At 36.4% G+C, this 13938-nt stretch overlaps 1 protein-coding gene across 4 annotated transcripts in view; it reads right to left on the bottom strand.

The window, feature by feature from the left end:
* The window catches only part of CNTN5 (contactin 5), a 1277146-nt gene that overhangs the window by 29765 nt on the left and 1233443 nt on the right, over window positions 1–13938 (bottom strand). The window lies entirely within an intron of this gene.

Genomic DNA, 13938 nt, shown 5'->3' with positions numbered 1-13938 from the left:
AGCAACCAGGAGTGAGGTCAAGACCTTAGGTTACGATTAAAAAAATCAATAGCAAAAAACAAACCCAAAATAAATAGAATCACCCTTGCTAGACTGCAAACTTCTAAGGGCAGGGACTCTGTCTATTTTTACTTGTTGTCTTACTCTACACATTTCACCAAAATATAGTCATTCAATAAATATTAGATGATTCAATAAATGAGACTCAGATGAAACCTACAGACAGATCAGGGATTCCAGATCCAAATTTGACTGCCATTGTAGGTCACAGTCAGGAGCAAGTCAACTGAGGCGAAGTCAGAGTGAGAACTAGGCAAGGATTTGAGTCAGGGAGATCAAGAAAAGATTTAAGAGCCTTTATGCCTTTACTGCCTGTGGTGAGGTCTCTAAATGACCCGGGCTCAGGCATAGACCCCCGTAATTACTATAAGAGAAAATACAAAGGCTTAGAGTCATTTAAGCCATCTACAGGTTTAGGTTTGATTATTTATTAAGGAAAATGCATTGAAGCATTACCATTAGATGTATTCTAGAGATACAGTTCATCAATATTAAAATTGTAGGTAAGAATGTACTTGACAGGAACCATATTCTAGAAGGAACTAAATCTGTGCACGTGACTTCAGAAATTATTTATTTCTTACTTATCTCCTCTGTTTTTCTTGAAATATCAAAGGAAATTTCCCATATAAAAGCTTCATCTTAAAAAAAAATAAAAGTTTCATCTTGACTTCTTTTGGCTGCTTTTGTCTGAGGGTGAAAATAGTTTTCTACAGTAATTATTTAGACTCACTTATTAAAATCTTTGAGTAGTGCAAAAACATAGTCAGGTATTGTCTTAAAACTATTTCGATACCAACATTGGAGCAGTGTGATTTTCACATATATCAAAACATTTTGGTATCTTGATAAGACTTAGATGATTCCACAGCGAATAAAGATGTTGCTGAATTGAGAGCTCTGAATTCAGGCACTTTGTTTGTTTTAATCAGCTCTTTCAGTTTCTTTGACACCTATAACACTTCTCCCAAACTGATGTCTCCTTGCCAATCTCCTTGCTGACTTTCCTCTTCAGCTAAATTTTGTTTTATCTATTTATTTACTTACTTTATAATATTGAAGTATAACTGACATACAATGCTATATTAGTTTCAGGTGTACAATATATATTGATTGATTCAACAATTCTATACATTATTCAATTCTCACCATGATGAATAGTCACCATTCCTCATAAACAACATCATTACAATAATTTTTATATATTCTTTATGCTGTACTTTTCATCACCATGACTTATTTATTTTATCATTGGAAGTTTGTGCCTATTAACCCCCATTATCTATTTATTTCACTCATCCTTCTAACCACTTCCCCTCTGGCGACCACTAGTTTGTTTTCTGTATTTAAGAGTTGGCCTAATTTTTTCTGTGTTAATTTGCTTTGTTTTTTAAATTCCACAATATAAGGGAAATCTTACTATATTTGTCTTTCTCTGTCTTATTCATTTCACTTAATACTCTCTAAGTCCGTTCATGTTGTCACAAATGGCAAGATCTCACTCTCTATTTTTATAGCTGAGTAATATTTCATTAATATTTCCATATATTTTTTTCAAAAGTGTTTTTGTTTTCTTTGGGTAAATACCCAGAAGTGGAACTCTCAGATCATATAGTTATTTCTGTTTTTAAATTTTTGAGAAACCTCCATATTACTTTCCACAGTGATTGCACCAATTTACATTCTCATGAACAGTGCATAAGGGTTTTCTTTTTCCCACATCCTCAATAACACATTATTTCTTATCTTTTTGATACTAGCCATCTGTCAGGTGTGAAGTGATATCTCATTATGGCTTTGATTTGTGTTTCCCTGATGATGAGTGGTGAGCATCTTTTCATGTGTCTGTTGGCCATCTGGAAGTCTTCTTTGGAGAAATGTCTATTCAGGTCCTCTGCCCATATTTAAATGAAATTAAGGGTGTGTGTTGAGTAAAGTCTTTATATATTTTGGATATTAACCTCTTATTAGGAATGTCATTTGCAAACATCTTTTCCCACTCATTAGATTTCATTTTTATTTTGTTGATGGTTTCCTCTGCTGTGGAGAGCTTTTTATTTTGGTTTAATCCTAACCATTTATTTTTGCTTTTGTTTCCCTTTCCTAAGGAGACATATCTATAAATATGTTGCTAAGGGTGATATCCAAGAGATTACCACCTATGTGTTTCTTTGAGCAGTTTTATGGTTTCAGGTCTCACATTTAGGTCTTTAATCCATTTTGAGTTTATTTCTGTGTGTGGTTAAGAAAGTGATCTGGTTTCATTCTATTACATGTAGTTGTCCAGTTTTCTGTCTTTTCCCACATTTATTCTTGCCTCTTTTGTTGTAGATTTATTAACCATTTACGTGTGGGCTTACTTCTAGGTTTTCTATCCTATTTGATTGATCTATTTGTCTATTTTTATGTCAGTAATGTTCTCTTTTGATTATAATAGCCTTGTAGTATACTATGAAATCTGGGAATGTTATATCTTCAGCTTTGTACTTTTTTCTCAATATTGTTTTAGCTATATAAAGTCTTCTGTGGCTCCAAATAATTTTTGAGATTATTTGTTCTAATTCTGTAAAACAAATTGTTGATATTTTAATAGGGATTGCATAGAATTAGTAGATTACATTTTGATGATATTAATTCTCCCAATCCATGAACATGGTGTAACTTCCCATTTGTTTGTGTTGTCTTCAATTTCTTTTATCAGTGTTCTATAGTTTTCAGAGTATAGATCTTTCACCTCTGGCTAAATTTACTCCAAGGCATTTTATTCGTTTGGTGCAATTGTGACATTGTTTCCTTAATTTATCTCTCTGTTGCTTCATTATTAGTGTATAGAAGTACAACAGACTTATGTACATTAATTTTGTATCCTGCAACTTTACTGAATTCATATATTACTTCTAATAGTTTTTTGGTAGCTTTTGATTTTTCTATATGTAGTGGTATACCTGCAAATAGTGACAGTTTTACTTATTCCTTATCAATTTGGATGACCTGTATTTCTTTTTCTTATGTGATAGCCATAGCTAGGACATCCAGTACTCTGCTGAATAAAATTGATGAGAGTGGATATCTTTGTCTTGCTCCTGAGCTTAGAGGAAAAGCTTTCAGTTTTTTACCATTGAGTATGATATTAGCTCTGAGTTTGTCATATATAGTCTTTATTATGTTGTGCTATATTCCCTTTAAACCTACTTTACTGAGTGTTTTTACCATGAATGGTCGTTGTGTTTTGTCAAATGCTTTATCTGCATCTGTTGAGGTGATCCTAGGTTTTTTATTCTTCCTTTTGTTAATGTGATGTATTGCACTGATTGATTTGCTTATATCAAACCACTCTTATAACCCTGAAATAAATCCCACTTGATTATGATGAATTACTTTTTAAAATGTATTTTTGAATTTACTTTGCTAATATTTGGGAGCTTTCCATCTATGTTCATCAGAGATATTGGCCTGTAGTTTTTCAAAACCAATTTTTTTTTTTTTGTAGTGTCTTTGTCTGATTTTAATGTCAGGGCAATGTCAACTGAATAAAATGGATTTGGAAGTTTTTTTTTTCCTTTTCTGGTTTTTGTAATAGTTTGAGAAGTATAGGTCTTAACTCTTCTTTCACCGTTTAGTAGAATTCACCTATGGAGTCATCTGGTCCTGGACTTTTGTTTCTTGGGAGTATTTTGATTATTGACTCAATCCCATTACTAATAATCGGTCTGTTCGAATTTCTATATTTCTTCCTTATTTAAGTTTGGAAGATTGTATGCCTCTAGGAATTCATCTTTTTTTTTTGTTTTTTGTTTTTTTGTTTTTTGTTTTTCTAATTTGTTGGCATATAATTTATCATAATATTCTTTTTTAATTCTTTGTATTTCTGTAATATTGGCTGTTACTTTTGCTCCTTTATTTCTGATTTTATGTATTTGAGCATCTTTCTTCTTTCTTTGATGAGTCTGCGTAGTGGCTTATCAGTTTGTTTGTCTTTTCAAATACCCAGCTTTCAGTTCATTGATATTTTCTATTATTTTTTAATCTCTATTTCACTTATTTCACATTCTAACATTTATTTTTTCCTTCCTTTTACTAACTTTGGGCTTTGTTCTTTTCTAGCCCCTTTAGGTGTAAGGTTAAGTTGTTTATTTGACATTTTTCATGTTTCTTGAGATAGTTGTGTATCACTCTAAACCTTCCTCATAGAATAGAGGATGTCTCAAGGATTTATGATGTTTCAAAGATTTAAGATCATTGTGTTTTCACTTTTATTTGTCTCAATGTATTTTAAAATGTTCTCTTTCATTTCTTCATTGACACATTGTTTAGTAGCATAGTGTTTTTTAATTTTTTTCTTGTAATTGATTATAGTTTCATACAGTTGTGGTCAGAAAAGATGCTTGATAGGATTTCAATTTTCTTAAATGGACTGAGATTTGTTTTTGCAGCCTAATAGTTGATCTATCCTAGAGTATATCCCATGTGCACTTGCGAAGAGTGTGTATTGTGCTATATTGGCTTGGGACGCTCTGTATACATCTGTTAGATCTATCTAGTCTAAAGTGTTTTTCAAAGCCCCTAGTTCCTTGTTGATTTTCTGTCCGGATGATCTATCCATTGATTTACATGAGATGTTAAAGTCTCTTCTATTATTGTATTACTGTCAATTTCTCCCTTTATGTTTGTTAATATGTGCTAGATGTATTTAGTTGTTCCTATGTTAGATGCATAGGTATTTACAATTGTTATATTCTCTTGATGGATTGAAGCCTTTATCATTTTGTAATGCCTTTCTGGGTCTAATACTACAATCTTTGTTTTAAAGTCTATTTTGTCTGATAGAAGTATTGTTACCCCATCATTCCTTTGCTTCCATTTGTATGGGATATGTTTTTTCCTCCCTTTTAATCTGTATGTGTCTTTAGGTCTGAAGTGAATCTCTTTTATGCAGAATATAAGTGATTTTTTTTTTCAATCTCTTAAGTCACACTGTGTCTTTTGATTTGGAGCATTTAGTCTGTTCATATTTAAAGTAATGACTGAGAAATATGTACTTATTGGTACTTTGTTAATTGTTTTCTTTTTTTTTTTCTTTTTTTTGCAGTTATTGTCTGTTCCTTCTTCTCTTAGTGTCTTCTCTTTTGGTTTGATGGCTTTCTTTAGTGTTGGACTCCTTTCTGTTTATTTTTTGTGTATCTATTATAAGTTTTCGATTTGTGGTTGCCATTGTGTTCTAACATGATGTTTTATGTATACAGCAGTCCATATTAGGTTGATAGTCAATTAAGAACAAATTATAATTGTCTCTTTTTTCCTCAGTTTCCCTCTTTGCTATCAACTTGTCTTCTATGTCACTCACTCGTTCTTCCACCTTGTTAACCCTCGTCGTTAGGACTTCTAGTTTGGATTGCATCTCATTCAATTGATTTTTAATTTCTGCCTGATTAGCTCTAAATTCTGCAGTCATGAAGTCTCTTGAGTCCTTTATGCTTTTTTCTAGAGCCACCAGTAGCTGTATAACAGTGCTTCTGAATTGGCTTTCTGACATTGAATTGTAATCCAGATTTTGTAACTCTGTGGGGAGAGAGGACTGTTTCTGATTCTTTCTTTTGAGGTGAGGTTTTCCTTCTAGTCATTTTGCTCAGTGCAGAGTGGCCAAAAGCAAGTTGTATTGGGAAAAGGAGAAAAAGAGAGGAGAGAAAGAAGGAAAGAAAAGAGAAAGAGAAAAAAAAAGGAAGAAAAAAAAACGAAAAAAAAAAGAAGAAAAAGAGAAAGAAAAAGAAAGAAAGGAGAAAAAAGGGGGGTGGTGGAAGGAAACAAATCAAAAAGCAAAACAAAACAAAACAAAACAAAAAAGAACCACGGGGGAGTATCTTCTGATTCTGTATACTTTAGGTCCCTTGGCTTCCCCTGGACCTTGTCCGTCTAGCTGGTCTTCTGGGGGAGGGGCCTGCTGTGCTGATTTTCAGGTGTTAGCACTTGGGGGAGCTGCTCCGCCCCCTGCCTGGTGCAGGGCTCAGTGGGGGTTGTTTACCCCGTGAGGCTCCAGGAGGAACAACCGCAGTGGCGGGGCCAGCTCTGCAGCCCTGGAGTCAGCCCCCGCAGTAGCTCCGGAGCTCTCCGTCTGCAGGGCCTGGAGGCTCCGGGCGGGGCCGCTGATCTGCTCAGCTCGGGGCAGGAGCGTCCTCGCTGTCCTGGGCCCTCCCGGCCTCTGCCTGTCCCGGGAGGCGGAATCCTGGGCTGTGTCGGGCGCCCTGTGCTCTGGAGCCTGCGCTGTTGGATTCGCGCTCCCGCCCCGCAGCCCCCTCCGCGGAGCCGCCCCCGAGCCCCCCGAGCTGCTCCGGGTCCCCCGTGCGCGCTGCAGCCCTTAGGGAGCTCGGGGCGCTCTCCCGGGGCGCAGGTGCCTGTCAGTGTCCCCGGGAGCCCGAGGGCATCCCCGCCCTCCTGGGTCCTGCTCCACCTCCCCGCGAGCCCCTTTCCCCCGGGAAGGTCGGTGCAGCTCCTGCTCCTCCGGGACGGGGCTCTCCTGTCCTGGGGACACTCGCCCCGGCCTCAGCCCGGCTCCTCGCGGGCCCCTCCCCCTTGGAGGCCTTTTGTGTCTTTATTTCTTTTTTCCCGTTTTCTACCTTGATAGAAGCGCGAACTCTTCTCACTGTAGCCTTCCAGCTGTTCTCTCTTTTAATCTCAGGCCGAATTCGTAGATTTTCAGGATGATTTGAAGGTTTTCTAGGTAATTTGGTGGAGACAGGTGATTGGGGACCCTACTCTTCCGCCGTCTTGCCCCTCCTCTCAAGAACAAATTATAAAAGCACTAAATTTTTACTCCTCTCTCCATGTTTTATGTATATGATATCATATTTTGCATATTTTTTATCTTATACATCCCTTACTAATTTGTGTAGATATGATTTATTTTATTACTTTTGTGTTTTAACTTCCATACTGGCTTTTAAATATTAATCTACTATCTTTACTGTATTTTGATTCTGTGGGAAACTTTATCTTGACTATACTGAATGATAATCTTGCTGTGTAGCATATTCTTGATGGTAGATTTTTTTTTCCTTTCAGAACTTTGAATATATCCCCCCACTGTGGCCTGAAATTTCTGCTGAAAAATCAGCTGATAGCCTTATGACATTTCACTTGTATGTAACTGTTTTCTTTTTCCTTGTTGCTTTTAAATGATCTTTTTATAATTATTTTTTGCTAGTTTAATAATTACATGTCTTAGTGTGGTCCTCTTTAGGTTCTTCTTGTTAGGAGCTCTGTGTGCTTCCTATAACTAGATGCCCTTTTCTTTCCCCAGATTAGGGACATTTTCAGCTAATGTTTCTTCAAATAAGTTTTCTTCCCCCTTTCTCTCTCACTCCTTCTTCTGAGATCTCGATAATGTGAATATTATTATGTTTGATGGTGTTGCAGAATTCTCTTAACTTATTTTTATTTTTTTACTATTTTTTTTGCTGTGTAGCTTGGGTGCATTCCATTGCTCTGTCTTCTAGATCACTGATCCATGGTTCTGCATCCTCTAATCTGCTCTTGATTCCCTCTAGTGTATTTTTTTTCTTAAGTTCAGTAAGCATCTTTAAGACCATTACCTTGAATTTTTTATTGCTTATCTTTACTTCATTTAGCTCTTTTACTGTGATTTGGTTTTCTTCTTTCATTTGGAGCATATTCCTCTCTCTATTTATTTTGTCTAACTTTTTATGTTTATTTTTATGTATTAGGTAGATCAGTTACATCTCTTGGTCTTGAAAGTTGTAACCTGTGTAGAAGAGGTCCTGTAGTGAAATATATCCCATTTGTATATGTGGGGAATATATATCCCCCCAAATATGGTGCAATTCCACATGGTCACCAGAATCCAATGTTCCAGAGGTTTCTCCTGCGTGAGCTTCTGTGGCTGAGCCAAAATTATCTGTTGTGGACACACTGGGCAGAGTTTGCTACACAATCTGTTAAGAGGCTTGGCATGCAGCTGCTTCAGGATCTTGGTGAGTAGAGTTATCAGTTTACCTAAATCTTTGCAATTAGCCTCTTTGCCACAGCTGCAGGTGGGTACCAAAAGACAGGGCTTATACCCTGCAGAGCCAGCTAGGAGGTTCAGCTGTAAGAACTGCCAGCACGCTGGTGTGTGGGGTTACCCTCCCTTACCAGAGCAGGAGTTACTTTGGAGTGGTGTCTTCCAGGCCAGGGCTACCTGCTGGGAATGATGGAACAGGATGGGGGTGGCTCCACCAGGGACACTGGGCAAGGAAAGGGCATGTGGTGCTAACAAGGAAAATGGAGAATGTTAGCACTGATCCTTGCAAGTGTCTGGCTACCTAGACTGGGAGAGGGGAGAAAAAATACTAGACTTTTGTTCCTGAAAACATCTCCTGCAGCTCCTGATCCTCCTGCACATGTTCTAAGGTTAGTCAATAAATCTTCACATATATCCCAGGCACTTTTCAAACTGGTGATTTTGTGCTGTGTCTGAGGCTGAGCTATTTAGTATGCTGGCTTGTTAAGGGTGTGGACTTTCCTATCATATTCTAGCTGTTCAGGAGTTAAGGCCACTGGTTTTTAAGCTCTTGGTGTGAAGTCTCACTGGTTTTTAAAAGTCAAATGACATGGGAGCTTATCTTCCCTGTGCAAGTCCCCCAGACTGGGAGTGCCTGGGGTGAGGTCTGTCCTCTTGCTTCTCCACACTTGTGACCTCCCTCTTCTTTGTGCTTGGCTGCACTGCAGCTTTGGTTCCCAATTGTGTCTTCAACACTTCTCATCTTTAAGATGTGGTCTTCACAGATTAGCTGTGGATGGTCTGTTCTGCCAGTCTTTAGATCATTGTCAAAGTTAGTTGTTACCTTGGGGTGTCCATGGGATGAAGTGAACTTGGGATCCTCCTACTCTGCCATCTCCCTTCCTTCCCAGCTATATTTCTAAGTGTGAAGTGTGCCAGGACATAGATTAGCTCCTTCTCACTCCCTCTCCTATCAGTTTATTTCCTTTTTACTTTAGGTGATTTCATCTAGAAGCATGTCTTTAAATATTTCCTCTATGACTGCTGCTTTGGAGTGGTAGTGTTTTCACCCTGATCCCTTAGACTCCAAACGCATATATCCTGTTTTCTACTTGACTTATCTTCCTAAATTTCTAACAGGTGTCTTAAATTTTAGTTAGCCAAAACAGAATTCTTAATTTCCCACCTTCAGATCTGTTCTTAGTCCAGTTGTCCAGTTTCTTCTTCTTTTTTAAAAATTATTATTTTTTAAAGATTTTATTTATTTATTCATGAAAGACACATAGAGAGAGGCAGAGACATAGGCAGAGGGAGTAGACATCCTGTGGGGGAGCCTGATGCAGGACTCCATCCCAGGACCTTGGGATCATGCCCTGAGTCAAAGATAGACGCTCAACCACTGAGCCACCCAGGCCTCCCTTCTTTTTTTAAAATGGCACTGCCATTCATTCCTTTGACCAAACTCATGATGTAGAAATCATTTCTCTTCTCTCCATATCTGATAAGTCAGCAAATCTTATCAGCGCTGTGTCTGAAATATATTTATTTCTCTCTTACTCCATTGCTATGACCTTAGTCTAAGTCACCATGATTTCTTACTTGGATGATTGCAAAAGCCTCTTAACTTCTACACCTGACTTTTCTTCCCTCTTCCTTTCATTTTTCACATAAGAATATCCAAAGTGATGCCTTAAAAAATGTAAATCTAACTTTGTCACACTACTCTCTTTAAAATGCCACAATGGTTTTTCATTGCATTTGAAAGAAAATGAAAACTTTGTAATCTATATATCCCTACATAATCTTATCTCTGCTCTCTAACTTTTTACTTTTAATTCTATTCATACCATTGTTCACTAAGATTCAGTTGCTCCACTTCTTTCTTTTCCCTAAAGGAACCAAGTGTGTTCTACCTTTAAACTTCTATATGTATTGCTATTTAAGTTTATTTTACTTGTTTGTTTCTTTCTCCTTCCTTCCTTCCTTCCTTCCTTCCTTCCTTCCTTCCTCCCTTCCTCCCTTCCTCCCTTCCTCCCTTCCTTCCTTTTTTTGTCTTCTCCCATTAGGACTCAACATTCATAAGATCAGAGTTTTTTCAATCTTATTCACACATTTTAATTCAGGGAAAACAACAGAGGTGGCTGAAAACATAGTCTCCGCTATTTTCAAAATGGCACAAAGTTAATGCCTTTATAGTAACTAACTCTCAAATACTGCAGGTAAAGTTATAATTATGGATAGAAAATGATTAGTAGAACTGATATAGTAGGTACCTAAAAACTGAAACCAACCCCATGAGTTTGGTGACAGAAAAATACTTCAGAGTTCTACCACTAGTAAATTCAGCTAGGATTGTGGTTGGGATAGAATAGAGAAGGGAGGAAGTAGTGAGATAAAGTATTAAACTTTAGTAGGTTACTATATTATACTAATATTTAATCAGTGAGATCTTTTAGTAAGCAAAAAAAGAAAAAAAAAAAAAAGAGTAAGTAAGTCCTAGGGTAGATAAGGCGAAGGACAGAGGTAGATCTCTCCTTAAAGGGTTTAAGAGTGCAGAGAAGAGAGAGAGGCAGAGATGCTGATAAGCCTTATTTATACCACATTTATTTTTAAACCTACATTCAACTAGCCAGTTAAGAAATAGTATAAATATAAAATAGTTTTTGCTGACCATATATTACTTGAAATAATTGTTAATGTTGCCTTTGGCCACTGAATTATATAAAGTTTTCTTTTTCTGATTATAAAAAAGTATACATTTAATTATATACGTGTGTGTGTATGTATGTGAGAATATATATATATATATAGTTACAAGATGACATTTTCCCTTAATTTTTATTATTTCCTTTCTATACTGCCTTGGGGCTTTGTTCTTTTTCTCGCTCTTTTGCGTGTAAGTTTAGGTTGTTGGAGAATTCTCTTGTTTTGTGAGGTAGGCCTGTATTGCTATAATCTTCCCTCTTAGAACAGTTTTTGCTGCATCCCAAAGATTTTGATTCCCTGTGTGTTTATTTTTATTTGTCTCCATGTATTTTTTGATTTCCATGTTGATTTCTTGGCTGACCAATTCATTATTTAGTTGCATGTAATTTAACCTCCATGTATTTGTATCTTTCCAGATTTTTTCTTGTGATTTCTTGTGTTGTGGTCAGAAAAGATGCATGATATAATTTCAATGTTTTTGAACTTATTGAGACTTCTTTTGTGGCTTAACATGATATATTCTAGAAAATGCTCCATGTATACTTGATAATATGCATCTCTTCTGTTTTGGGATGGAATGTTCTGAATATATTTGTTAGATCCATTTGGCACAATGTGTCATTTAGAGTTGCTGTTTCCTTATTGATTTCCTATCGAGATGATCTATCCATTGATGTACATGGGCTGTTAAAGTCCCCTACTATTATATTATTACTGTCACTTTTTTCTTTTATGTCTGTTAATTGCTGCTTTATGTATTTAAGTCCTTCTGTGTTGGGTGCATAAATATTTACAATTGTTATATTCTTTTGTTAGATTGTTCCCTTTATCATTATGTAGTGTTCTTTTTTGTCTCATTTTAAAGTCTATCTTGTCTGATAGAAGCTCTGCTACCCCATTTTTCTTTTTGCTCCAATTTGCATAGTATTTAGTTTTTCAGCCCTTCTCTTTTAATCTGCATGTATCCTTAGGTCTGAAGTGTGTCTGTTGTAGGTAGTGTATAGATGGTTCTTACTTTTTTCAATCCTTTTCACTGGCGCATTTAGTCCATTCACCTTTTTTTTTTTTTTTTTTAAGACTCTATTTATTCATGAGAGACACAGAGAAAGAGGCAGAGGCACAGGCAGATGGAGAAGCAGGCTCCATGCAGGGAGCCTGATAGGGGACTTGATCCTAGACCCCGGGATCACGCCCTGAGCCAAAGGCAGGTGCCCAACCTCTGAGCCATTCAGGCGTCCCAAAATTTCAGTTTTTTTTAAAGATTATGTATTTTTAACCAGCCTGGACAGCATATAGTAGGATGGTAAATGGTAGATGGTAGATGATGAAATTAGAAATCATAACAGTAAGGAATATAGAATTTTAGCCTAGTACTTTTTTTACTATACACCCTACTTTTCCATCTGCCATTCACATTTAAAGTAACTATTGAGAGGTATGTACCTATTGGTACTTTGTTAATTGTTTTCTGGCTGTTTATGCAATTCTTCTCTGTTCCTTTCTTTGTTTGTGGTTTGATAGGGTTTTTTAGTGTTATGCTTTGATTTCTATTTTTTGCTTATCTATTGTAGGTTTTTTGATTTGACAAGATGCCATATTCTTAAAAACAATTTATAAGGCACTATAAAATAGTATAAATGTTGCTGTGTCTTGGATTTTGTGTTTCTAAGTAAAAATAGTTGTCAGGATTTTTGTTAATTTATGTGAATTTAAAATGCAGTCATTGTGATGATGATTCCAGAATTTGGTTCCTATTAACATTCTATTCTTAGGGATATTCCCATTTTTTGGATACATTTCCACTTTAAATGACATATATTTGGCAAAAATGTTGTGCTCTGACACTTTTGAATATTATTCCTTAATGATCTTGCTTTTGATCTCTAGTCAAGCCTTGGTCATAGCATTCCATAAAACTCTCACCAAAGTCACTAGGTACTCTGCATTCCCATATCCATTTTGCAATCACAAGCCTCGTCTTTCTGAATTTTTCTGCAGCATTTCACTCAGTAGAACAATTTTTCTCCTAGCTTCTGAATTTCTTCAGAAATTCTCCCTTAGTTTTGTTGGCCAGGCTGTCTTTATTTATTGAGTTCCAAATGGTCTGGCCTCAATTCTGAAACATCTTCTTTATCAACATCAGTGATCTCAGCCAATATATACATAAAAACCATTTATATACTGATGATTCCTTGTAGTTAAATCTCCATCTCTACCTTTTCTCTTGGCATTAGATCTACTTGATAAGTCGTTTGTGAAATAAAAGTCTCATAGAATTAAAACACACTTAAACCAGAATCCAAGATTTGTTTTTCACTAACACCCACTCTTCTTTCTCCGTCATCTTATGTGAATGACATGCTATTCACTCAGTTTCTTGGGTCAAAAACTCTGGAAATATTTTTTATTCCTTTCCTTTTCTTAGTTCATACTGAATTCATTTTCAATGAATTCATCTATATAAAATATACACCTATATAAAATATATTTTAATGTATATAAAATATACATCTATATAAAATATGTTTTAAAAAGTCCACTTCCCTTCAGTTTCATTGTGACTGTTCCAGTCAAAAGCAACTTCATTGTCTGGGGTGCTTGGGTGGCCCAGTTGGTTAAGTATCCAACTTGTGATATCAACTCAGGTTGTGATCTCATGGGTTGTGGGATTGAGCCCTGCATCAGGCTCTGTACTCAGCAAGGAGTCTACTTGAGTTTCTCTCCCTCTCCCTCTCTTTAAAATAAATAAATAATTTTTTTTAAAAAAAAGCAATTTCATTGTCACCTAGGTTGGAACAAACTACCTTTCTCTGTTCTCCCTGATATCTTGTCTAGAGTCTATTCTCTACCCCTTAGACTAAGAGAGGCTTTTAAAATATATCAGATACTGACTTGACTCTTCCTGTTCAAAAATCTTTTAATTCCTTCTCCTTATACTTGGGATAAAATCCAGACTCCTTTCTGTGATTCACAATACTCCATATAATCTGGTCCTTGTCTTGGTGCTCTTTCTAACATTTTGCTACCCCCTCCCAGTTCTTCACTGCTATCTCATGCAAATCATTGCCTTCCTGTTCTTTGAACAGGCCAGCATACTGTTACTTTAGAGACTTTGAGTTTGCCTTGTCTCTACCTCTTTCTCTGTCATTTGGTTACATTGCAATTCAAATGTCATAATC

The sequence above is a fragment of the Canis lupus genome, chromosome 23, assembly GCF_048164855.1.
Source record: "Canis lupus baileyi chromosome 23, mCanLup2.hap1, whole genome shotgun sequence".
NCBI classification, from domain to species: Eukaryota; Metazoa; Chordata; class Mammalia; order Carnivora; family Canidae; genus Canis; species Canis lupus.
The sequence above is the reverse complement of the archived record's forward strand: the minus strand, read 5'-3'. Positions and strand labels throughout refer to the sequence as shown.